We start from the raw sequence: 26,292 nt of genomic DNA, 5'->3' as shown, positions 1-26,292 counted from the left end.
CATCACGGCTACACACGCGATTGATGCGTTTTAAATCGGGTCTGGTGTCAAGTTATCTACAACCAGACATTAACAAATTCCCATCTGCCACATAACCGCGGGCACGGCTCTCGAAAGTTTATACCCTACAGGGGTGTCCCAACTTAGCCCATGATAAGCTCTCGCGATCAATGAAGGATATACCTTCTCCCAGGAAGACCAGATCAGACTCAGAATCCCGGTTTACCAGACATTTCGACAATGGTAAAACAAGACCAGCAAAGCCGCCCGATGCGCCGACAATCCCGATAGGAGCTGCACATATCTCGTTCTCAGGGCAACACCAGATAAGTCAAGCTACAGTAAAACCAGACTTCGAGTTTCCCCGAGGTGGCCCCGCAGGCTGCTCGGTTTAGACCAACACTTAGACAAGCACTGGCCCGTGGGGGGGGGCTAAAATAAAGATGACCCTCGAGAGAGCGACTCCCAAGGGAAAAGTAGGTGGTGGTGAGGCAAATGGTAAAACCAATGTTGGGCCTTGCTGGAGGAGTTTTATTTAAAGCGAACTGTCAAGGGGGTCCCATAAATCACCCAACCGCGTAAGGAACGCAAAATCCGGGAACATAACACCGGTATTGTCACATCCCTAGCTTCGGGTGCTGCCTAGTGTTTGCATCATGTTTAAATTTTTGAAACTTGAACTGAGGAAATTTGGAAGCCTCAAAAACTTAAATAAAAGAAGGGCAAAAACCCTAAAATCTCATTCATTGTTCCAAAATGCTATTCTTAAATGTTTGATAATTTTTGGCAAGGGTTCTGGTCCCAACCAAAATATTGAACATTTTTAAGGACTTAATCTTGGGACTTTGAATTTAAATCATTAGCTATTTGAATTTGAATTATATTCATATAATTAGAATATAATTTCAAATACCCCTGAAATATTCTATGAGCTTTTGGAAAAGTCCATCTAGCAAAATAAAAATATTCAGAGGAGTTTTTGGCATTGTTTGAATTATTTTAAATTCAAAACAGTGGCAAAACAAATTTAAAAAAATAAAACAAACAGAAAATAAAATAGAGCACTTACCTGGCGCTCACCTCGCAGCCCACCTGGTGGCCCAACAGGACCGGCCCAGCGCGGCCCAGCCCACCTCCTCCTGTCGTCTTCCTCCCCTCGCCCCGAAGCAGCTCGGTGGCGAGCGCTGGCGATGCCCCGGCCACCTCCTGCTTGCCGCCTTCCCCTCGTCGCCCTGGACCCCGTCCGCGACGCCACGCAACCCCCCGACCCTTCTCACTCCCCCTGTGCTCCTCCCCCTCCTCTGCTCTCTCCCGCAGCACCACCGACACGCCACCATCGCCACCGACGCCGATTGCCGCAGCCACCGGCCACCCCTCGCCCTCCCGCTGAGCTCAGGAGCTCCGCCTCGACCCCCTCTTCCTCCCCACCGAGCCAAGCCCCTCAAGAAGCCCTGCATCGCCGGCTGCCTCGTCTTCTTCCTCCTCGGTCGCCGGAAGCCACACGTGCCGATTCGCCGCCGTCTCCGCCTCCCCGAGCTCGTCATCTACCTCATCCGAACCACCGTGAGCTCCTGCACGTTTTGCCCCTAACCCCGTGGCTTGCCGCTCGCCGTAGCCGCCATTTCATAGCTGGCCGTAGCACGCCGCCGCCTGAGCTTGTCGCCGGCGTAGCTCCGGTGACCATTAGGTCACCCCGGCGCGCCTAACCTGCTCCCCGCATCGTGTAGCGCTCCGCTAGCCCATCTCCTCGCTCGTTAGCACACCACAACGCTAACCCGCACCAGCCCCGAACTCCGGCAGCCACCGCGGGATCCACTCCAGCGAACTCCGGCCACCCCCGCACCTCCCGTAGGTCCCCCTAGATGCGCACGGGCACGGGATATCCTCTGGTGCCCCTGGCGCGTCGATCCGTCGACTCTGGCGAGTTCCGAGCGAACTCCGCCGCGGTTCGAGGTCACCGCCGGCGAGACTCCGGCGAGATGACGTGGCCCGTCATTAGCAGCTAACAGCCCCACTAACCAACCTCCTAGCTCACTGACACCTGGGCCCCACGCCCTAACTAACCCAGGTTTTATCTGTGTTTAGATTAAACTAACCCCCATGGGCCTACAGGTCAGTTTGACCTGGCCACGTCACATGTTGACCGACCCCACACGTTAGTATTGACTTGCTGACGTGTCTGTTGACCCGGCCCCACCTGTCATTGACACTAACCAGCCCCAGTCACTGACCAGTGGACCCCACTGGTCAGGTTTGACCTGGACCCGTCTGTTGACCTGCTGAGGTCAGCATGACCTAATGCTGACGCAATAACTCATTTTCTGGATTTATTTTTATACAGGAAATTCCAGAAAATAGTCTAAACTTCTAAAATTCATAGAAATTCAACCGTAACTCCAAATCAAATAAATTATATATGAAAAATTATCAGAAAAATTCAAGGAATCCATCTGTACCATTTTCATGCATGTTAGAACAACTTATAGATGCTGTTTAGCACAAATCATACTAATGGCATTGAAATATCCACATATGGAGTTTGAGTTTGAATCTTGGATTCAAACCAACTTCATTTAATTTGGTTTTAGTTGCATTAGCACAAACCACAGCATATTGCCATATCTCATTCATGCATCATATTGTGCATTGCATTGATTGTGTTTTTCCTCAGTTGCCGGTGATTGCCCCCTCTCGATAGACGTGATACCGACGATGTGATCGATGACACCGATGAAGAGCTATATTATCTTCAGAAGTGCCAGGCAAGCAAAACCCCCTTGTTCATTCCGAGACAATCCTACTCTCTCGTTCCTGCTCTCTTTTAATGCATTAGGACAACACCGATTCATCTGTTACCTGCTGCGGTAGCTGAACCCCTTTATCCTTTGCATGACCTGTCATTGCCACAGTAAATAGATGAAACCCACTAGCATGAGTAGGAGTTGTTTGAGCCCTGTTGTGCCTACTCATTCATGCTTGTTTGTCATGCCTGCTACTGCTTAGAGTTGAGTCAGGTCTGATTCATCAGGGATGAATCAGAGGTGTGTGAACATGTCCTACCGTTGAGAGCTAAGTGTGTTAACACGATTTGGTAAAGGTAGCGGTGAGAGGCCATGTAGGAGTACATGGTGGGTTGTCTCATTGCAGCCGTCCTCAGGAACTGAGTTATGTGTTTGTGATCCATGATCAGTTACTACCACACATTGGGCTCCGGGCGCTCCAAGCTCTCTCGACTTATTAATCAACTCGATCTCTGTCCAGGAGTTGCAACTAGTTTCTGGTGTTTGTAGGTAGTGTTAGTAGTCTACCAAGTGGCACCCGGTACAGGTGGGCTTGGGACAGAGTAGGCACAGTGGCACGGTGTACCAAGCGTAGATCCACTCGTCGAGGTGGGCTTGGGAACCCTGCTCACATCGTTTGGGGCCGTGAGCGACACCCCGGCCGGATCTCCTTGCGGATGGAACCCGAATAGGCGATAAACCTGGACAAGAGACTTGTGTGGTTAGTCAGGTCGTGGCCGACTCCTTCGCCAGGCTTCCACTTGAAGGTTGCCGAGATACATGAGGTGTACATGGCGGTAAGTGGCGAGAGCGTGTGTGAAGAAGTACACCCCTGCAGGGTTAATATGATCTATTCGAATAGCCCTGTCCGCGGTAAAGGACTTCTGGGTTGCCTGTACAGTTCATAGACAAGTGAAAGTGGATACTCTAAAATACGCAAGATAAGCGTGAGTGCTATGGATGGCGTTCTTGTAGGGAGACGGGAGCGGATCCATAGTGGTGTATTGATATGGTGAATATGTGGACTCGTGTGCGCCACCTCAAAAGAGTTACTTGCAGTCGTAGTTTAGGATAGCCATTGAGTCAAAGTTGGCTTGCTGCAGTTAAACTCCACCATCCCCTTTGTTGATAATGGTGCATATGTAGTTAGTTCTGATGTAAGTCTTGCTGGGTACATTTGTACTCACGTTTGCCTATTTTATGTTTTGCAGAGAGACTTCAGTCTCACTAGTAGTTCCACGTGGACTTTGACGTTTAGCTTGTTACCTCAGCTATGATCTTGTGCCCTCGGCAGGATTTGGTAGATAGTCAGGCTTCTCAGCCTTTTTCATTTATAGTTGTCTGTACTCAGACATGTTAAGCTTCCGCATGTGCTTTGACTTGTATGCTCTGATTGTTGGGTCATGAGACCCATGTTTGTAATATCTCGCTCCTCGGAGTCTATTGAATATAATACTTGAGTCGTAGAGTCATGTTGTGATGCCATGTTGTATTTGCACATATCGAGCATATTGTGTGTATGTTATTGAAATGCTTGGTATGTGTGGGATCTGACTATCTAGTTGTTTATCCTTAGTAGCCTCTCTTACCGGGAAATGTCTCCTAGTGTTTCCACCGAGCCATGGTAGCTTGCTACTGCTCCGGAACACTTAGGCTGGCCGGCATGTGTCCTTCTTCGTTCCTGTGTCTGTCCCTTCGGGGAAATGTCACGCGATGAATACCGGAGTCCTGTTAGCCCGCTACAGCCCGGTTCACCGGAGTCCTGCTAGCCCAGTGCTACAGCTTGGATTCACTCGCTGATGACCGACACGTTCGATGCTGGGTCATGGATGCCTGTCCCTGTAAGTTTGTGCCACTTTGGGTTTACGACTAGCCATGTCAGCCCGGGCTCCTTATCATATGGATGCTAGCAACACTATCATATACGTGTGCCAAAAGGCGCAAAAGGTCCCGGGCAAAGGTAAGGCGACACCCGTGGGGATACCGTGCGTGAGGCCGCAAAGTGATATGAGGTGTTACAGGCTAGATCGATGTGGCATTGAGTCGGGGTCCTGACAGGTATGAGGGAAACTAGGGCGGCAAGAGTGGAACAAAACACCAGGCATAAGGCCAAGCCTTCCACACTTTACCAAGTATATAGATGCATTAATTAAATAAGAGATATTGTGATATCCCAACATAATCCTGTCCACCATGGAGCAATCTTCAACTTCACCTGCAACTAACAACGCTATAAGAGGGGCTGAGCAAATCGGTAACATAGCCAAGCAACGGTTTGCTAGGAAGGGTGAAAAAGGTTAGAGGCTGACATGGCAAATTGGGAGGCTTGAAGAGCAAAAGATAGGTAGCGCAGCAAAGCGATAGAACGAAGCAACTAGCATAGCAAGGAAGAAGAACGAGTCCATGAAGAAGACGAACCCATGTAGTTGAACGAATCCTCACAATCGCAACATTACCAGAACTAAGAAGCAACACCGCAAAGAAACAAACAACATGGTAAATGCACAAGCATAAACATGGCATGATGCACAAACAAGTATGATGCATGACCGGTTTAATGAGGCATGGCATTGCAATATGCACAAACAACACTACAAGTTAAGTGGAGCTCAATATGCAACGAGTTGCATATTGACGAAATACCACATTGACATATTTAGTTTAATTTCGTTTAAGCTACCAAGCAATATTAAATGTTGTTAAACATGACAAGAGGCGAAGCATAATTAAACTACCTATCTAGGAAAGTTTAAATGAGGCCGGAATAACAAACAACAATTCCGGAAAATACCCATATGCATATTTTGAGTTTGGTACTGTTCTGCCTATAACATAGTTTTAGAGTTGTTAAACATGCAAAGTAAGTGCACCAAGTTAAACTAGGCATTTTTCCACCCCATTTACATATAAAGTTTATTAAATACCGAGTTACGGTTAATTAGTTATGAAATAAATCATGTTTGCATGGCATTTAAACAAATTTAAACAAAAAACATTTTAAACATTTTAAACATGGATGAAAGTTGCAAATTATTAATCTACACACAATTCTAAGCATTTTACATATATAAATTATTTTCATGTGATGCACGGTTTGTGAGTTATTAAATGCATGATCTAGAGGGACTTTTCTGTAAAACAGTAAATCCCGGATAATTAGCTAAAATTGTTTCACGTAAAAGAACATGAATCGGGCCGAAACTGATTGGGCTAGCAGTGCACAGGAGGGGCTGGGGCTGCTCACCCTTGGGCTTCGGCCCGGTTCGAAGCAAAGGCTGGAGGAGGCCGGTCCCTGGGCTGCTCTTGGCTGGATCGAACGAGGAGGTGGAGGGGACACGGTCAACACACGGACGACCTGCTACTGCTCGATCCAAACGAACAGGAGGGAGCGCGGGCAGGGGAAGCAGAGCTCGACTGCGCTCGGTGCAGTTCGTGAAGACGACAACGACGCGGGACTTGGCGAAGGGCGGCGCGACAAGGGGCTTGGCGTGGTCGAGGACGATGGTCTCAGGTCAGGGGAAGCTCGGGAGGAGCTGGGCCTTCAGATTGGGACGAGGCAGGGGGTTGTGGGCGCGGTCCTCTGCTCGTCAGGAAGCAGAGCAGCGGCGGCGAGCTGGCTTGGCAGATGGATGCAGGGCGACGACGAGGGTCTGGCGGGACGGCAGGAACGAAGCGGATGGGCGAATCCGGGCTTGGGATGGCCGGTCCGTGCTGGATCGAAGAAGGTGCGGCGGCGCAGCAGGGCTCGAGCGGCTCCCTGGTACAGAGAAGAGAGAGAGGAAATGAGAGAAGAGGGGGAGCACGGGAAGGAGTAAGGGCAGGGAGGAGGCCGCTGACCTGTGGGACAGGGAAGCCGATGCGGGAACGACGGGGATGGCTGCCGGCGGCTCGACGTGGAGGCGACCCAAGGTCGTAGGTGACCCGGGCGGCGCGGCTCATCTCCATGGACGGACGGCCATGGCTGCTCTCCTTTCCCGAACAAGAGAGAGAGATGAGTCTGAGGGGGGCCAGAGGAAGGGGAGAAGGGAGCCAGGGCGGCGCTCATCTGAGATGGTGGGGGTCGAGAAGGGGATGGTCTCGGGAGGAGCTCATCTCCCTGGTTGAAGAGGAGAGCGAAGATGAATTGGATCGAGGGGAGGCCTCGGGTGGAGTCTGGTTGGTGGGATTGGATCGGGGGGAAACGGTGGCTGGCCCGGGATGGATCTGTGAGGATCCCAAGGTGGGAGGCGAGTGGGTGGATGGCTGGCAGCGGGGACAAGACTGATGGGATAAGCCTCCTAAAGATTAGAGTTGGACTAGTTTATATATAGCCTGCGGATTAGATTAGGGACTAATCCGGTCCGTCCAATCGAAATTGAGCGGTTGAGAAAAAATAGGTAGAGAGTTCAAATAAGAAAACGAAGATATTTTGTAGATGTTTGGGGATGATCCGGATCCATTCGTCATGACAGTTGGGTCGGGTCCGGGAGAAGTTTTCGGACTAGGCACGTGAGGGGTTGAGTATTGAGGAGAAAGAATAAGCGGCCAAACGAGAGGGACTCGAAAAACCTGGTTGGTCTCGGAACGGTCAATGAAGGGAAGGGATTTGATGAGCTCAGAAAAGAGATAGAAGAGAGCGGTCCGGTTGATCTGAGAGAAGGTCAACCGAGACACGGAAGAAGCGGCAACTACGAGCGGATGCAAGTTTTATGAAAACATGAGAATGCAATGCTCATGATGACATGATGAATGCAACAAGCAAAAAAAACATGGCAACAACGAAAAACATGGAAGCCGTCTGAAGCGTCAGTCTCGGGGCGTTACAACACTCCACCACTACAAGAGGATCTCGTCCCGAGATCTAGGATGGCACCGGAGAGAAATGGAAGAGGAAGAGAAGAGGTAAAACTAAGTTGCTTCTTCGACAAACGAGTGAAACCATGAACCTTGAGAGGTTGAACAAATTGAAAGAAACAAAACAATGGAGATGGCCAAGATTGCAAACAGTCTGTTGGACAAGAGGAACAAGGAATATGATGATAACCAAGAGCTTAGGGGACAAGGTAGATTTTGAAGCCACTCCGGTTAAAAATTAGCTAGACAAGGAATAAGAATAAAGAATTCAGGCAGCACTCCGGTTGAAAAGAGACGAATGACTTGATAAGATGAAAAGAACTTGAAGAAATGACACAACACTCCGGTTAAATGGATAAGCACGAAAAGAACATGATCCTCACAATTCGAGATGATGAGTGAAAAGAGCAACATCACAATGCCTCCGGAACGAAAGAATAGAAGCTAGATCGTTGGGATAAAGGGACAGAGAAGAAAATGTCCACTTTTGCCACAAGTGAACTTGGAAAGCAAACTTGAAAAGAAGGATTCAATGGAGTTGTTGGAAAATCAACAACGAAAAGCACAAGCTTGTAGTGGGCTTTTGGAAACATCTCAACACTTGAGGTGAAATTCTGCCACTAACGAAAAACAATTGCTTGCTTGCGATCAAAGAGGAGATGAAAACTTCTTTCGCCGAGAGGATAGGAGAAAACTCGGATCATTGATAAGCACCACAATTAGCAACATTCTTTAGGGAAGGCTTTAGGTGAAATATGACACAAGATAACTCCAACAAAGAGATTAATGGATTTAAAATACCCCATTCTTGAGAACATGTGAATCGCGAAATATGAAGAAAATTGTCAAGAGTGACATAACACCGACTCAAAGATAAGGTAGAGAGAATTGCACTTTGGAATGCAAGATGAAGAATACTTGAACTCCTCAAAACAAAACATGTGTTAAGCACCATGTTTATTTTAGAGTATAGCTTGGCAGATCTTAACTTCGAGAGAAAAACTTGAAGAACAATTGAAGAATGAAAGGAATCCTTGATGAACCACCATGTAGAGCCTCCATGAAGAACTCCAGTAATAAAAGGATGATAGAAAGAAAGAGAGGTTGAAAACACAAGGTGAAGCCTTGCAATGATTTAGATGGAGCTTCGCGAGGAGATAATGCGGAAAACTTGGAACTCTGGAAAAGAAAAGATGAAACACTAGAACCGAGAATTACTTCATCATGAACAATCTCCGGAAGAAAAGAATTGAATCACCTCAAGGAAATAAGAATAAGATTTATTGTATGCTTATATTTCATGAAATTAAATTGATGACAAGCAATGGATTTGGCATACTACTTATTCCCATTGAAAAAGGATTAAGAGAGATATAGCGTAAACTTGAGAAGGTCTTCATGAACCACCGGTAGGATTGAAAAGAACGAATGAATTAATATGACAATCAAAGAAAAAGAATCTTGAACGAACCACCGTAAGAATTGAAAATGAAAGTAGCAAAGGCACAATTCACAGGAAAGAATTTGAAAACGAATGAAGATACTTGAAGGGATTTAGATACCTGAGAACGAAGAGAACATGAACTGATTAGAGGATATTTGAACGATTCACCGGTAAGATTTGGAGAACGATAGCTACACGCTGAGAATGAAGAATTATGACATGATGGCCTTCTGAGGAAAGAAATGGAAACAACTCATGAAATGCTCCGGATGGTAAGAAAAGAATTGTCACAATCAAAACCAATTATGAGGAGATGGTATAACGCTAGAACCATGAATCTTCAAGAGAACGGACCAAGATTTAGGAGAAATCCTTCTTCAATCTTCAACTGACTACGAGAAACACCACCAAAATTACCGAGATACTCCGGGAGAATGAAAAGCGAAGAGGTTGAGCCAACAATGAAAAAGAATTTGAAAGGTATCTTGGAGAAGGCATGTGACTGATGGAATCCATTCTTACGTTATACTTTGAAAAGAATTTGGGAATAGCTCCAGAATAATTAGAAGAGTCAGGTAAGATCCTGGGAAAAGACTTGTGGGTTAGGGTCCACTCAAAAGATACACCTTCGAAAAAATTACTTGAAAGGGAAATTGCACCGGTTGAATTAAATGGCTTGAATGTGATAACAATCTCCAAATAGCTTGAACGGATTAAGAATGGAAACACAAATCTTTTGAGATATCTTCAACACTCTGGAACAAATGAATAGTCAGAGGTAAGTGATTGAGAGGTGCACCTGCATGAGAAAGCATTTGACACGAGGAAAGGAATATGATCAACACTGAAAGCTTGAAATTAATCCACCGGAGAAGAAACAACAACGAAGGATGATGAACTTTAATATGTTGAGCATCTTCATGGGAAATCACCGGATAAGAACATTGAAAGAAACGAATGAAGAGACTTCTCACAAATAAAAGGATACATGATTAAGAAATCTGAGTCCTCGAAGAAAAAGGGTGTGAGGGCGGGAAAACAAAGGCAACTTGGGGACGGATGAAACGGATACCGTTGAGAAAACCTAGAATTGATCTCACCAATGTTGAAATGATCGAATCCACTTGAAGAGAAGCACACCGGTTGGAAAGAATTGACATGACAATCTCGATGATCAAAAGGATTAGTACTCCCAAGGAAATATGAGAACACTTCTTGAAAGGTATGGAATCAACACTTGACTTTGAAGCAACTCGAATACCACAAATAAAACAAAACAAAGGATTTGGCTTGCAGAATAAGCCGGAACAAACATATGATAGAGATTTCATCCGAAGTTTTCGTGGTGGGGCCCACACGGGCTCGATCGTACAACACCATCATGTACAAGGCAGTGCACATGACATACGAAGGGTCCCCGAACCAGCATAGCCAAGGGTTCTTTAAGAAACAATGAGACCACTCTAAAAAACGACCGTGGATAGGCGGACCACTAGGCGTCGAACCCCAATCTCATATCATGCATCTGTCGGAAAGATATTCTAGGAGCTACTTGAATTCCCACCTATAAACTCCCAAAACTTTCTACTTATGCAATCTAGTGTTGGGGATACAGGGGAAGCAATATATATCACCCAAACTAACAATACCTACATCCAAGCTGTATCCATCCGTCAACTCATAACCAAGAAACCTTCGAAAATCGTGTACCTCAACCTTCGAAAAGCATCCGTTATACGAGTTATGGTAATACTCCCGAACTCCCGCCCCAGTACTGGGTGGCATCGAGGTTATCTCACCAACAACTGCATAAAAGAGATTTTCGATGTCGGCAAAACTTAGGTATTCCAGAACTGCAACGATAAAATTAAGACGACAACACCTCGGAGCTCAACTCCCCGGGACACTGCCACAACCCCTAAATGTTAGGAGGCACCAAGAACAATGTTCTCGTCATAAGAATATCGGAATGATCCCAAGATACCCGCGTGATCCTAAAAAATTCATTGAAATTTGAGGAGAGAAAAGACAAAACATCTACGTCAGGAGGCCTCACCAGAGTGACAAAGGGACTGAGGAGTAAAAAGAATCCTACTCTCCGATATATATAATCCTAAGAATCAAAATAGTTTTCTTCTAGACTCAACAACGGCCAACAATCAAGGGGGCTCCTATGCTAGGTTGAGGCTCTGATACCAACTTGTCACGCCCAAGATGCGACCCTATCCTAAAGGAACTCAAAGGTCCCACCAAGGATAGAAGTGCATCTTGAAGACGCTTTTGCAAGGTGGATATCATTACATCAACATTACATAATAAATGGGGATACATACAAGAGGCAAACAATGCCACATGAATACAACATCATCTTACATAAGAGCACCATCAGACTACGGATGAAACACAAACAGAAACTCAAACGACATCCACCCTGCTAGCCCAGGCTGCCGACCTAGAACCTATCCCTTGATCGAAGAAGAAGCAGAAGAAGAACTCCAAAACAAGCAAACATCGCTCTCGCGTCATGATCATCGCACAACCTGTACCTGTAACTGTTGTTGTAGTAATCTGTGAGCCACGAGGACTCAACAATCCCATTTCCATGGGTATCAATACTAGCAAATCTTAATGGGAAAGGAAGGGGTAAAGTGGTGAGGTTACAGCAGCGACTGAGCATATATGGTGGCTAACATATGCAAATAAGAGCGAGAAGAGAAGCAATGGAACGGTCGTGAAACTAGCAATGATCAAGAGGTGATCCTAAACTCCTACTTACGTCAAACATAACCCAAAACCGTGTTCACTTCCCGGACTTCGCCGAGAACAGACCATCACGGCTACACACGCAGTTGATGCGTTTTAAATCGGATCTGGTGTCAAGTTATCTACAACCGGACATTAACAAATTCCCATCTGCCACATAACCGCGGGCACGGCTCTCGAAAGTTTATACCCTGCAGGGGTGTCCCAACTTAGCCCATGATAAGCTCTCGCGATCAACGAAGGATATACCTTCTCCCAGGAAGACCCGACTAGACTCGGAATCCCGGTTTACAAGACATTTCGACAATGGTAAAACAAGACCAGTAAAGCCGCCCGATGCGCCGACAATCCCAATAGGAGCTGCACATATCTCGTTCTCAGGGCAACACCAGATAAGTCAAGCTATAGTAAAACCAGACTTCGAGTTTCCCCGAGGTGGCCCCGCAGGCTGCTCGGTTCGGACCAACACTTAGACAAGCACTGGCCCGGGGGGGCTAAAATAAAGATGACCCTCGAGAGAGCGACTCCCAAGGGAAAAGTAGGTGGTGGTGAGGCAAATGGTAAAACCAATGTTGGGCCTTGCTGGAGAAGTTTTATTCAAAGCGAACTGTCAAGGGGGTCCCATAAATCACCCAACCGCGTAAGGAACGCAAAATCCAGGAACATAACACAGGTATGACGGAAACTAGGGCGTCAAGAGTGGAACAAAACACCAGGCATAAGGCCGAGCCTTCCACCCTTTACCAAGTATATAGATGCATTAATTAAATAAGAGATATTGTGATATCCCAACATAATCCTGTCCACCATGGAACAATCTTCAACTTCACCTGCAACTAACAACGCTATAAGAGGGGCTGAGCAAAGCGGTAACATAGCCAAGCAACGGGTTCCTAGGAAGGGTGAAAAAGGTTAGAGGCTGACATGGCAAATTGGGAGGCTTGAAGAGCAAAAGATAGGTAGCGCAGCAAAGCGATAGAACGAAGCAACTAGCATAGCAATGATAGTAGTGAGATCCAGGGTAGCGGTCATCTTGCCTGAAATCCTCCAAGGAAGAAGAACGAGTCCATGAAGAAGACAAACCCACGTAGTCGAACGAATCCTCACAATCGCAACATTACCGGAACTAAGAAGCAACACCGCAAAGAAACAAACAACATGGTAAATGAAAAAGCATAAACATGGCATGATGCACAAACAAGTATGATGCATGACCGGTTTAATGAGGCATGGCAAGGCAATATGCACAAACAACACTTCAGGTTAAGTGGAGCTCAATATGCAACGAGTTGCATATTGACGAAACACCACATTGACATATTTAGTTTAATCTCGTTTAAGCTACCTAGCAATATTAAATTTTGTTAAACATGGCAAGCGGTGAAGCATAATTAAACTACCTATCTAGGCAAGTTTAAATGAGGCCGGAATAACAAACAACAATTCCGGAAAATCCCCATATGCATATTTTGAGTTTGTTACTATTCTGCCTATAACATAGTTTTAGAGTTGTTAAACATGCAAAGTAAGTGCACCAAGTTAAACTAGGCATTTTTCCACCCCATTTACATATAAATTTTATTAAATACCGAGTTACGGTTAATTAGTTATGAAATAAATCATTTTTTCATGGCATTTAAACAAATTTAAACAAACAACATTTTAAACATTTTAAACATGGATGAAAGTGGCAAATTATTAATCTACACACAATTCTAAGAATTTTACATATATAAATTATTTTCATGTGATGCACGGTTTGTGAGTTATTAAATGCATGATCTAGAGGGACTTTTCTGTAAAACAGTAAATCCCGGATAATTAGCTAAAATTGTTTCGCGAAAAAACATGAATCGGGCCGAAACTGATTGGGCTAGCAGTGCACAGGAGGGGCTAGGGCTGCTCACCCTTGGGCTTCGGCCTGGTTCGAAGCAAAGGCTGGAGGAGGCCGGTCCCTGGGCTGCTCCTGGCTGGATCGAACGCGGAGGTGGAGGGGACGCGGTCAACGCACGGACGACCTGTTGCTGCTCGATATGAACGAACAGGAGGGAGCGCGCGCAGGGGAAGCAAAGCTCGACTGTGCTCGGTGCAGTTTGTGAAGACGACAGCGGCGCGGGATTTGGCGAAGGGCGGCGCGAGAAGGGGCTTGGCACGGTCGAGGACGACGGTCTCAGGTCAGGGGAAGCTCGGGAGGAGCTGGGCCTTCAGATTGGGACGAGGCAGGGGGTTGCGGGCGCGGTCCTCTGCTCGTCAGGAAGCAGAGCAGCGGCGGCGAGCTCGCTTGGCGGTTGGATGTAGGGCGACGACGAGGGTCCGGCGGGACGGCAGGAACGAAGCGGACGGGCGAATCCGGGCTTGGGACGGCCGGTCCGTGCTGGATCGAAGAAGGTGCGGCGGCGCAGCAGGGCTCAAGCGGCTCCCTGGTACAGAGAATAGAGAGAGGAAATGGGAGAAGAGGGGGAGCACGAGAAGGAGGAAGGACAGGGAGGAGGCCGCTAACCTGCGGGACGGGGAAGCCAATGCGGTAACGACGGGGATGGCTGTCGGCGGCTCGACGTGGAGGCGACCTGAGGTCGTAGGTGACCCGGGCGGCGCGACTCATCTCCATGGACGGACGGCCATGGCTGCTCTCCTGTCCAGAATAAGAGAGAGAGATGAGTCCGAGGGGGGCCAGAGGAAGGGGAGAAGGGAGCCAGGGCGGCGCTCATCTGAGACGGCGAGGGTCGAGAAGGGGCTGGTCTCGGGAGGAGCTCGTCTCCCTGGTCGAAGAGGAGAGCAAAGACGAATTGGATCGAGGGGAGGCCTGGTTGGCCCGAGATGGATCTGGGAGGATCCCAAGGTGGGAGGCGAGTGGGTGGATGGCTGGCGGCAGGGACGAGACTGATGGGACAAGCCTCCTAAAGATTAGGGTTGGACTAGTGTATATATAGCCTGCGGATTAGATTAGGGACTAATCCGGTCCGTCCAATCAAAATCGAGCGGTTGAGAAATAAATAGGTAGAGAGTTCAAATAAGAAAACGGAGATATTTTGTAGATGTTTGGGGATGATCCGGATCCATTCGTCATGACAGTCGGGTCGGGTCCGGGAGAAGTTTTCGGATTAAGCACGCGAGGGGTTGAGTATTGAGGAGAAAGAATAAGCGGCCAGACGAGAGGGACTCGAAAAACCTGGTTGGTCTCGGAACGGTCAACGAAGGCAAGGGGTTTGATGAGCTCAGAAAAGAGAGAGAAGAGAGCGGTTCGGTTGATCTGAGAGAAGGTCAACCGAGACACGGAAGAAGTGGCAACTACGAGCGGATGCAAGTTTTATGAAAACATGAGAATGCAATGCTCATGATGACATGATGAATGCAACAAGCAAAAAAAACACGGCAACAACGAAAAACATGGAAGCCGTCTGAAGCGTCGATCTCGGGGCGTTACAGTGCGCCTGCTCGGTGATCATCATGATCAGGAATGAATTCTTCAGCCGATTCTTCGGTAGGAATGACATCCTCAGTAGCCTTGAACTTGATGGAATCTTCAGGTGCTGGTTCATCTATCATAGAAGGTAGGTGCTCTCTTTGCGAGCCATTAGTTTCATCGAACCGCACATCTACAATTTCAACAACTTTGTGAAGAACGCTGTTGAAGACTCTGTAGGTGTGCGAGTCCTTTCCATAACCAAGCATAAAACCTTCATGTGCTTTCGGTGAGAATTTAGAAGTGTGATGAGGATCTCTAATCCAACATTTAGCACCGAAGACTTTGAAATAACTCACATTTGGCTTTTTGTTAGTGAGGAGTTCATAAGCAGTTTTCTTGACGAATTTGTGAAGATATACCCTGTTGATGACATGGCACGCAATATCAATTGCCTCAGTCCAGAAGCGACGAGGCGTCTTGTATTCATCAAGCATGGTGCAAGCCATTTCAGCAAGGGTTCTATTCTTGCGCTCCACGACGCCATTCTGCTGAGGAGTATAAGGAGCAGATAACTCATGAGTAATACCAAGTTCATCAAGATAGCCATCCAGATCGGAATTCTTGAACTCGGTCACATTGTCAGTTCTGATGTGCTTGATCTTCACACCAAAGTTGGTTGAAGACCTCGAGGAAAATCGTTTGAAGAGTTCCTGCACTTCATGTTTGTAAGTGACAATGTGCACCCATGTGTAACGAGAATAATCATCAACAATAACAAATCCATATTGAGATGCATCATTAAGAATTGCAGAATAGTGGTTAGGACCAAAGAGATCCATGTGAAGTAATTCAAATGGACGAGTGGTAGTCATGACAGTCTTCGCTGGATGCTTGGCCTTTGTCATCTTTCCAGCTTCACAAGCTCCGCATAAGTGATCCTTGAGGAATTTGACATTCTCAATGCCAATGACATGCTTCTTCTTCGCAAGCGTGTGCAGATTCCTCATGCCAGCATGACCAAGTCGTCGATGCCATAGCCAGCCTTCTGAAGCTTTAGCAAGTAAGCACACGGCTGGTTGTGGTCCTCTAGAGAAATCAACAATATACGAATCTCCTCTCCTAAAGACTTCGAAGACTTTGGAATGGTCAGCTTCCATGATCACAACACAACGATATCTTCCAAAGACAACAACCCTATCAAGATCACAAAGCATTGAGACATACATGAGGTTGTATCCTAAGGACTCGACACGCATGACTTTGTCCATGTGTCGATCCTTTGAGATCGCAACCTTACCTAGACCCAATACCCGACTTTTGCCTTTGTCAGCGAAGATGATGTGCTTCAGATGTGACGGTGATAAAGGAGCATCCATCAATAGATTCTTGTCGCCCGTCATGTGATTCGTACATCCACTATCGAGGACCACTCGTTTGCTTTGGGCTAATCATCCTGCAGATGAATTAGTGCAACTTATGAACTCATATACTTCATCAGTGAAGAATATGACATCAATATCATCAGTTCAATTTCATCAAGCAATATCACATATAAATCAGTATGAGGACGTGAGAAATGAAAATTCATTTCTTCATGATTAGCCTGTGTCCTTTCAGGCACTGTTCAGGTCTCCAGCAAATTCTTCAGTCGTTTTGAGCACGACTGGAGACCTGACCCTGGAAAATAGATTAGTTCTTTTTCTTCACCACCCACATCTGGAGGGGTGGCAAAGAATTCATCACTCTGCGAGAACCATATGAGAAAGGTGGCATAGAAGCTAGCCCGCTTCGTTTCACATAAGAGGGGTTAGGGTAAGCATATGAGTAAGCAGAAAAATTCTTCGAGGACTTATGAACATAGTAATTTGAAGAATAATGCTCATATTCATAGCCCTTAGCTCTACCCTGTGAAACAGAAGGGTTAGCACGATGATGATCATATGAGGACTTTGATCCTTTTGAGGAATTTGATCCATATGAAGAATTAGGTCCATATGAAGAATTTGATCTGGGGTTCCTATTCTTCACATGTGGTGTCATGAGGACATTCACCTGAAGACTTTCAAGATAACTTTTGGGAACCCAGATTTTCTTCATAGGGGAACCGTTCCTGCAGTTAGTGCCAACATATCTAGCAAATACTTCACCATTCTGATTTTTGAACAGTTTATAGTTAGAGTCAAATGACTTATCAGAAGAATGAGGAGATTCACATGTAAAGCCAGATAGATTGAATGGATCAAATGGAGGTCCTTTTGCAGCAACCCATGAGGTTTTGGGGTACTTCTCAGGTTTCCAATATGTTCCATCAGCATTGAGTTTCCTCTCAAAGGCAATACCCTCTTTCCTAGGGTTTCTGTTGAGGATCTGCTTTTTGAGCACATCACAAATAATCTGATGCCCTTTGAGGCTTTTGTGCATGCCTGTTGTGTACAATTCCTTCAGCCCTGCATCATTAGTAGTACTAGCAATGTCCTCAGATGAGGAATTAGTGATAGCAGAGACATGTGAAGAATTTGTAATATTTGAAGCATTTGAACATTCAGGTGAAGAATTAGCAGATTCACGTTCAATGCACTTAAGACATGGAGGAACAAATTCTTCCTGAGTAGCGCTGATTTGTTGAGCAAGTAATGAATCACGCTCCTTCTGAAGATCTTCATAACTCACTCTTAGCTTCTCAAGATCTTGCTTTCTTTGAAGAAATTCATAAGAAAGCTTCTCGTGATCAGATAAGAGAGTGTTATGATGACTTTGAAGGTTGTCAAACTTAGGCTGAAGTCTCTGAAGATTTTCAGTTAAGTCTTTAGTGCGGTCCATTTCATCACCCAACATATCATCACTTTTGTCTAGCATGTTTTGAAGCTTTTCAATAGCCTTTTGTTGTTTCATAGCAATCTTAGCAAGTTTAGAGTAGCTGGGCTTAAGATTTTCATCAGATTCATCCTCACTTGATTCAGAGGAGGGGTATTTAGTTACCTTTGCACCCTTTTCCATGAAGCAATAGGTGGGAGCGTAGTCATCATTGCCTTCATTAGCGTTGTTGATGTTGCCATTTTCTTCAGAGTTGAAGATAGACTTGCTGACAAATGCGGTAGCAAGAGCTAGACTTGCCACACCTGACTCAGACTCCTTGGATGCCTCCTCTTCCTCATGATCCTCAGATTCAGCCTCAGAATCCATTTCCTTGCCAATGAAGGCCTGGGCCTTCTTGGAGCTGCTCTTCTTGTGAGATGAAGACTTTGAGGATTTTGATGATGAAGACTTTGAAGATTTCTTCTTCTTCTTGGCATCATCAGAACTGTAATCCTTGTATTTCTTCTTCTTTAATTCCTTGTCCCACTGAGGACAATCTTGAATGTAGTGACCAGGCTTCTTGCATTTGTGGCACAACCTTTTCTTGTAGTCACTGGATGAGGAATCGTTGCTCCTTGAGGATTTTCCAAAGCGACCACGTCTTGAGAACTTCTGAAATTTCTTCACGAGCAGTGCTAGTTCCTGGCTCAGTTCTTCAGGATCACCAAGGCTGCTGGTAGAATCTTCTTCCTCAGACTCAGAGACTGCCTTGGCCTTCAGAGCACGTGGTTTGCCATAGCTCGAACCATATAGATCTCTCTTCTCAGCAAGCTGGAACTCATGAGTATTTATCCTCTCGAGGATATCAGCGGGATCAAGCGACTTGTAGTCAGCACGCTCTTGAATCATCAGTGCCAGAGTGTCAAATGAAGAATCGAGTGATGTCAGCAATTTCTTCACCACCTCATGGTCGGTGATATCAGTGGCGCCAAGCGCTTGAAGCTCATTTGAGATATCAGTGAGGCGATCGAAGGTTTGCTGAACATTTTCATTGTCGAGTCTTTTGAAGCGGTTGAAAAGATTGCGAAGAACATCAACACGAGAGTCACGTTGAGTTGAGACTCCTCCGTTTACTTTGGAGAGCCTATCCCAGATGAGCTTAGCAGTTTCCAAAGCACTCACTCTACCATACTGCCCTTTACTCACATGGCCACATTTGATATTCTTTGCTTGAGAATCGAGTTGCTTGAATCTCTTCACATCAGCAGCATTCAGGGAAGGTGTGACCGAGGGAACACCATTTTCCACAACATACCAGAGATCGTTGTCAATTGCCTCAAGATGCATTCACATCTTATTCTTCCAGTAGGGGTAGTCCGTGCCATCGAAGGTAGGACACCTAGCAGAGACCTTGATCATACCGGCGGTCGACATAACTAGAACTCCAGGTGGTTAAACCATAATCACACAGAACAAGGGAGTACCTTGCTCTGATGCCAATTGAAAGTGCGTTATATCGACTAGAGGGGGGGGTGAATAGGCGATTTTTATGAATTCTTCACTTAGGAATTTGCTGGTGAGGAAATTCCTAAATGAAGAACTACTTGCAGCGAAATAAGTACTCAAAAAGGAACACAGCAGAACACAAGCATAGTCATCATGATGAAAAGAAGATAAGCATAGAGTACAGAAAGCGTAAACACAGGATAACACAAGGAAGAAGACGAACAGACTGAAGAAATAGAACTGAGGAAATTGAGAAAGTCTTCATTCAAAGTCTTCAAACAGATATGAACAAACACACAATAACATACATGAGTAAATGAAAGAGTTGAGGAGATAGAACTAGTTAGCTCGGTGAAGACAATGATTTGGTAGACCAGTTCCAACTGCTGTCTCAGTTGTACATCTGGTTGGAGCGGCTGAGTATTTAAACTTGAGACACCCAGTCCCGGACACACAGTCCTCACCGTATTCTCCTTGAGCTAAGGTCACACAGACCTCGCCCAATCACTCGTGGTAAGTCTTCAAGTGACTTCTGAACCTTCACAAACTCGGTCATCGGCGATCCACAATTCCTCTTGGATGCTCTAGACCTTGACGCCTAACCGTCTGTAAGAAGCACAGTCTTCAAAGGAAACAAGCGTCGGATCCACGCAGGATCAATGTCTTCAGTGATGCTCAATCACTTGGGGTTTTGTAGGTTTGGGTTTGGGATTTCCTCACTTGATGATTTTCACTCAAAGTCCTCGGAGGATGGGTTGCTCTCAAATGACAAGTGTCAGTTTTTCTCGGAGCAGCCAACCAGCTAGTGGTTGTAGGGGGCGGCTATTTATAGTCGGGGAGCAGCCCGATAGGATAAGACATAAATGCCCTTGTCTGATATGACCATTAGGTGGATAGATATTTTTGGATAGTTGGCGCGTAGCACAGCAACGGTCGGAATATTGGGGTTCGAATTCCTCAGGGCTATCATGTTCCTCACTTTGTAGGCAATCCGCACTGGCGAATTCCTAACTCTTCAGTCAAAACAAATTCCTCAGAGACCAGAAGAACTTCGTCTCTGTCATTGAAGAATATGATTGAACTATGCGAGATTTCCAATGGCTTCACTCGAAAGGATTGGTAGGTGCAGGATTTTGAGTTGAGCATCACTTGGAAATTTTTCCTTAGTATTTCCTCGACCCCCTTTAACAGTACGGTGTTTCCTATGGCTCAAGAAGGAGAAAATGAAACAGTAAAAACAAAAGTCTTCATGCTTCGTGTTCCTCGAATAATTGCCAAGTCTTCAAGGTCACACTAATTTCTTCACTTTCAAAATCTTCAGAAAGTCTTCAGAAATCCAATGTCTTCAGTTGAAGAACTTCATTTTTAGGGGTCGACTTTCTCTGTAAATATCAAACTCCTCATAGGCTTGTAGACCTGTGTACACTCACAAACGCATCAGTCCCTTAACCTATAAGTCTTCAATACACCAAAATCACTAAGGGGCACGAGATGCACTTACAGGCTTATTGCCCAAGTTAAAGGTTACCAAAGAGAACTTGTTGCAATGTACAGTTCAAACATAGGTATCCTGCATTGAAGGCTCAATATATGTCACTTGGGGGCTCCCTGTTCAATGAACATAGCTTTATTAATCCCTTTTGATCGGCTTGTACGCCAGGTGTAAACCACCAAATTCCGGTTTATCCTGCCTAGTGTGCCTGCCACTCTGCCCAGATAATCCTGGAATGACCCGCCATACTCTTGACAGTCAATCTTTTAAAGACCCTGAACTTGTCCAAAGTTAAAACGACGGTTGGTCATGTGAGGCCTGGCTTACATGTTTGAATGAAGGATTAACTTTGTGGTTGTGCGGCCCATGAACAACACTTGAAATTTAGGCTTGGCAGCCTATGAAAGCCTTGTTTTTTCTTGATTTGTTATTTTCTTTAAACATTGTTAGGATTCACATTTTTGTACCATATTGGCATATGGTTTAAAACGGTTCAGGCCAGGTAGCCTTAATCATTATGTCTCATATTTGAGCATATCTGGGGTTTTGATAACCCGCTCTGGCTTTGGACGTTAAGTCGCCAGTATACTTGGATTATGTGCGGAGTTATGTGCTCTAAGTCGTTGAACTGTCATCCTCACCGGATATGGCGATGTAAGCCGGCAGTATGAACTAATTTCACAGGTATGTTTTACTTGTTATATGAATATGGAAGGTTTTGATAACCCGCCCTGGTTATAAAACTTTTAAGTCAACAGAACATATTATGTTGAATATTATACCTACCTTGGTGTAAACCGCCAGGGCACATGTTATTTATTTGTGCGCATGCAGGAAGCACAACACTATTCACTACTAGGGAAAACCCTAGTAGTAGCGCGTGTTTAATGCCTATCAGTAGCGCAGGGAACCGCGCTACTAGTAAGGCGCTATAGCTAAAGGTTAGCAGTAGTGTGGGTTGGACCACGCTACTGCTATATCGACTTAGTAGTAGCGCTTTCTACAATGAGCGCTCCTAGTAATTAGTAGCAGCGCTTCTCCGAGCATGCACTACTACTATTATTCCGTATTTTACTTCTTTTTTATTTCATGTTCTATTCATACACCTTTATACAAGTTTTCATACCGCAACAATTTAGAGATTGTTTTAACGTCATAATGAGTTATTACATCACAGGGAGAAAGAACCGTGGACTAGTTTCAAGTGGATGGACATCCACTTGAAACTAATCAGCGGTTCTTTCACCCAATGATATAATAAATATCATCATCATCATCACCATCATATCATTAACAACTTATCATCATAATACATGATTGTCATATAACACCTCCTCATGATCATCGTTTTCATCATGAGACATCACATACAAGTTGGTCACTAGTCATAATCACAACTACTCCTCATCATCAACTCTCATAAACATATTGTACCTCATAGGACCTACTACATTCTCTTAGGACCTACTATATTCTCTTAGGTAAAATAGCATAAAACAAGATAGCCCCTGACTCTCCATTATTGAGAATGGAGATTATCCTGTCTCCAATTCTTGCCTTTCGCACAATGTTGCTTCCAAGAACCTCCTTACGACCGTTCATACATTTTTTCCATTCTTTGATTATCATGTGTTCACCGATTTTAGAAATCCGGTATGGATAGGTAAGATTCGTAGGATGGCCTGGCTGTATGTTCAAAACATCAAGGAGACCGTTCTGATACATCAAATGAGGCACACGATCCATCGGGATTTGCATAGTAATAACTTCGTAGTTAGCAATGTAGTTCAGTTTTAGAAGTATGCAAAAGATGCACGGATGTTGTAATAGTAAAAAATCTTACCAGGGCATTTCCATGGAAGTTATTGTGGTTCAACACATGCACTAGTGGCACGTATTGACCATAATGTGGAGGAGTTCGATAAAAGGCATTGTAATTCTCAATTTCGGTACAATATGCGACCAGATGATTTTTCTCCTGATAAGTTAACTCAGAGCCATCGGTATAGTAGGTTCTGTCTACCATCTTTCGCACATTCTTTGAAGAATGAAAATAAGCTATCAATGGAAACAAGTCGTCAACTATTTTGAAATAAACAATATAAATTACTTAATAAATATGTTTGAGAAACTCACATAGCGGTAGAATTGGAAGCGTATCAACAAGGACCCAAATGTCCAAATTGTCTTGGTTGATATCAGGATCACCATGATTCATGGTGACAAACATACCCTCTTGAAAATCATACATCTTGCAAAGTGCTTCCCAACCCGGGCAACCAAAATGGGATACGCTCTCAGAATTATATAGATTTACCTCAAAATCCATACCATGATGGGTCCTTAGGTTAATTTTCTTTGTTTCATTCCTCTCATGATCTTCAAAACCCATCCTCTCCAAGACATAGTGTCTTGCATGGCATGGGATAAGCTAGTCGAATTGTAAAAGATGAAAATTACACGTTGAAGTAGTAGAAGTCGAGCTTAATTACGAAAAAACACTTTGCGTCGTAGCTTACCGTATCACAATCAAAGGCCTCCTCGAGCTTAATGCTGAAGCGCCGACCTTCGTCCAAGTGAGGCCTGTCGCAGAAACCCCGGTTGTCGCCGCACCAGGAGCACTCCCCGGGACCTTCTTCGTCCGACGACATTTGCTATGTTCATAATTCAAAGATTAAACTTGTACAATTAAATATATGTACTACAAAAACTAAATTAGATCATTATTATTCATCACGGGTTGACTATCGGTCTGTCGAGTCTTTTCTTGAAAACTCCCAGCTCACGTGGTGTATATATTCGACCGTCGGTGATGGTAGCTCCTCCTTTTGTTCCCGAGTGTATTACACCAAATTGTCTAGAACACGAGAACGAAGGAGAAGCTACCCCCACGACAACAGTCGGAATTCTTCGTCCTCTCATATATGGTGGAGACTCCCCCTCACTGATTCCTCTCTGACATTTGCGACCGTCGGTGATGGTCGTTACTCCTCCTTCCCCTAGTGCATAACAAAGGTCTAGCACAAGGACAAGAAGGAGAAACGACCCCACGACAACAGTCGGGATTCTTCGGCCTCGACAGACTTAAAGTCAACCTGAAATATCGTTTAATTATCTTCCTAGAAAATCCAGGCCACTCGATATTTCCTACATATTCTAGCACAAGTCATGCCAAAATTCACGGAAAATTCTGGCATGACCTTTGCTAAAAAAGGACATATCGAGCGCTTGAAATTTGCCGGAATGGAAATTAATCAGCACTCCGGCAAAACATAGGCCACTCGGAGGTGTAACCTGCAAACATGACCGGCCACTTCGGCAACCACATATCCTATTTGAGCAACACAAGATATACATGTTTTATCTACATCATATCTTATAGGACTCATATTGACATGGAGATTTGGCTGGTCTCAGCTCGAGGTTGGAGGGGGTCGGTGACGGGGACGACGGCGGGGATGATGGAGGGGCTCCTAGATTTCTGCAAAAACAAAAACCCTATAAGCTATCACTAATACATCCCGAATAGTATCATATATATAACATCACTAATACAACTAAAACCCTAGCAAACGACAGGTATCGATGACGAGGATGCGGGATAGGCATCGTCGATGCCAATGCGGGAATAATTGCTTAAACTAAAAAAATAACAACAAATGTGACATGTTTAACTAGTTCTATTAATTCAACTAGTTCTTACTAAAAATAAACTTACTATAAAAATAAACTAGTTCATTCTAAAAATAAACTAGTTCAACTAGTTATATTAATTCTCTTACTAAAAATACATTAGTTCTATTAATTCAACTAGTTTTTACTAAAAATAAACTAGTTCAACTAGTTTTATTAATTTACTTACTAATTATTTAAACACTTACTAAAAACAGTAAAAAAACTACATTATACAATAGTAAAAAACTAACATAAAACAGAAAAAAAGAGATGGAGGGAGGAGGGGAAGGGAGGAGGAGGGGGAGGAGTCCGGTGGGATAGGAGGAGGGAGGGGGAGTGGGGAGGAGGGGGAGGGGGCGGCCGAAGGAGGAGGAGGGAGGGGGCGGGGGAGGAGGGGGAGGGGTGGCCGAAGGAGGAGGAAGGAGGGGGCGACCGGAGGAGGAGGGAGGGGGTGGCCGAAGGAGGAGGAGGGAGGGGGCGGCCAGAGGAGGAGGAGGGAGGGGCGGTGGGAGGAGGGCGGCCGGAGGAGGAGGGAGGAGGAGGGAGGGGAGGAGAGAGGAGCGAGGAGGAGGGACAGAGGGAGTACCTCGATGGAGGAGCAGCTCGGCGGCAGCAGACGACGGGTTCGACGCATGCGAGAGTGAGTGAGAGGGAGAGTGAGTGAGAGGGCCGGGCACGTGGTGAGTATAAGGTAAGTAAGTAGTAGCGCATTTCCGAGATACGCGCTACTACTATGGAACGTAGCAGTAGTGCCGTTTGTAGATCCGCGCTACTTCTAAGTAGGGCTAGCCATTTGCGCCTAGTACAAACATAGCAGCAGCGCATTTTCCTAGCACGCGCTACTGCTAAAGTTGTAGCAGTAGCGTGGTTTATTTAAACACGCTACTACTAAGTAGCAGTAGCGCCCTGTTTTGTCCAGCGCTACTGCTAAGATGCTGTGTATAAGGTTTTCCCTAGTAGTGATTTGTTATGACCCGTCTAATGAATCAATGTGATAAAACACAAACTGCATATCTTCATACATCAGAACAACGATTTAACATATTCAAATATCAAAACATGCACGATGGAATGGCAGATTATTGTTTTCAACTAGCCTATTACAAGGCTAACATGCAACCCAAATGATTAAGTTTTGTTTAGGCAAAAAGTATCATCATGAAGTTGGCAAGCCGCTACAAGGGATCAATTGTCCTGATCTGGGCGTGTTGAAGACTCCGGCTCATCTTGCACCGGTTCTTCTTCTTCTTCTTCTTCTTCTTCTTCTTCTTCTTCTTCTTCTTCTTCTTCTTCTTCTTCTTCTTCTTCTTCTTCTTCTTCTTCTTCTTCTTCTTCTTCTTCTTCTTCTTCTTCTTCTTCTTCTTCTTCTTATTCTTATTCTTCACCCATTGGCTGGAAGTCAGATGTAGCCCAGTTAATCCCAGTCAAAGCTCTGAATACAGCTTCATCATCTATAAGGCTTGACGGTTCAATATCAGGGGCGAAGGTATGCTTACATGTTGGCAGGATGAGGTCCATAGAATCATGAACCGGCCCCGCTACTATTGATTTTTCTTTGGTATCAGCCGCCTGATATTTTGACAAGTCCGTCTCCTCT

Source organism: Triticum aestivum, chromosome 4B (genome assembly GCF_018294505.1).
Source record: "Triticum aestivum cultivar Chinese Spring chromosome 4B, IWGSC CS RefSeq v2.1, whole genome shotgun sequence".
In the NCBI taxonomy this organism is placed as follows: Eukaryota; Viridiplantae; Streptophyta; class Magnoliopsida; order Poales; family Poaceae; genus Triticum; species Triticum aestivum.
This window is presented reverse-complemented; position numbering follows the sequence as displayed.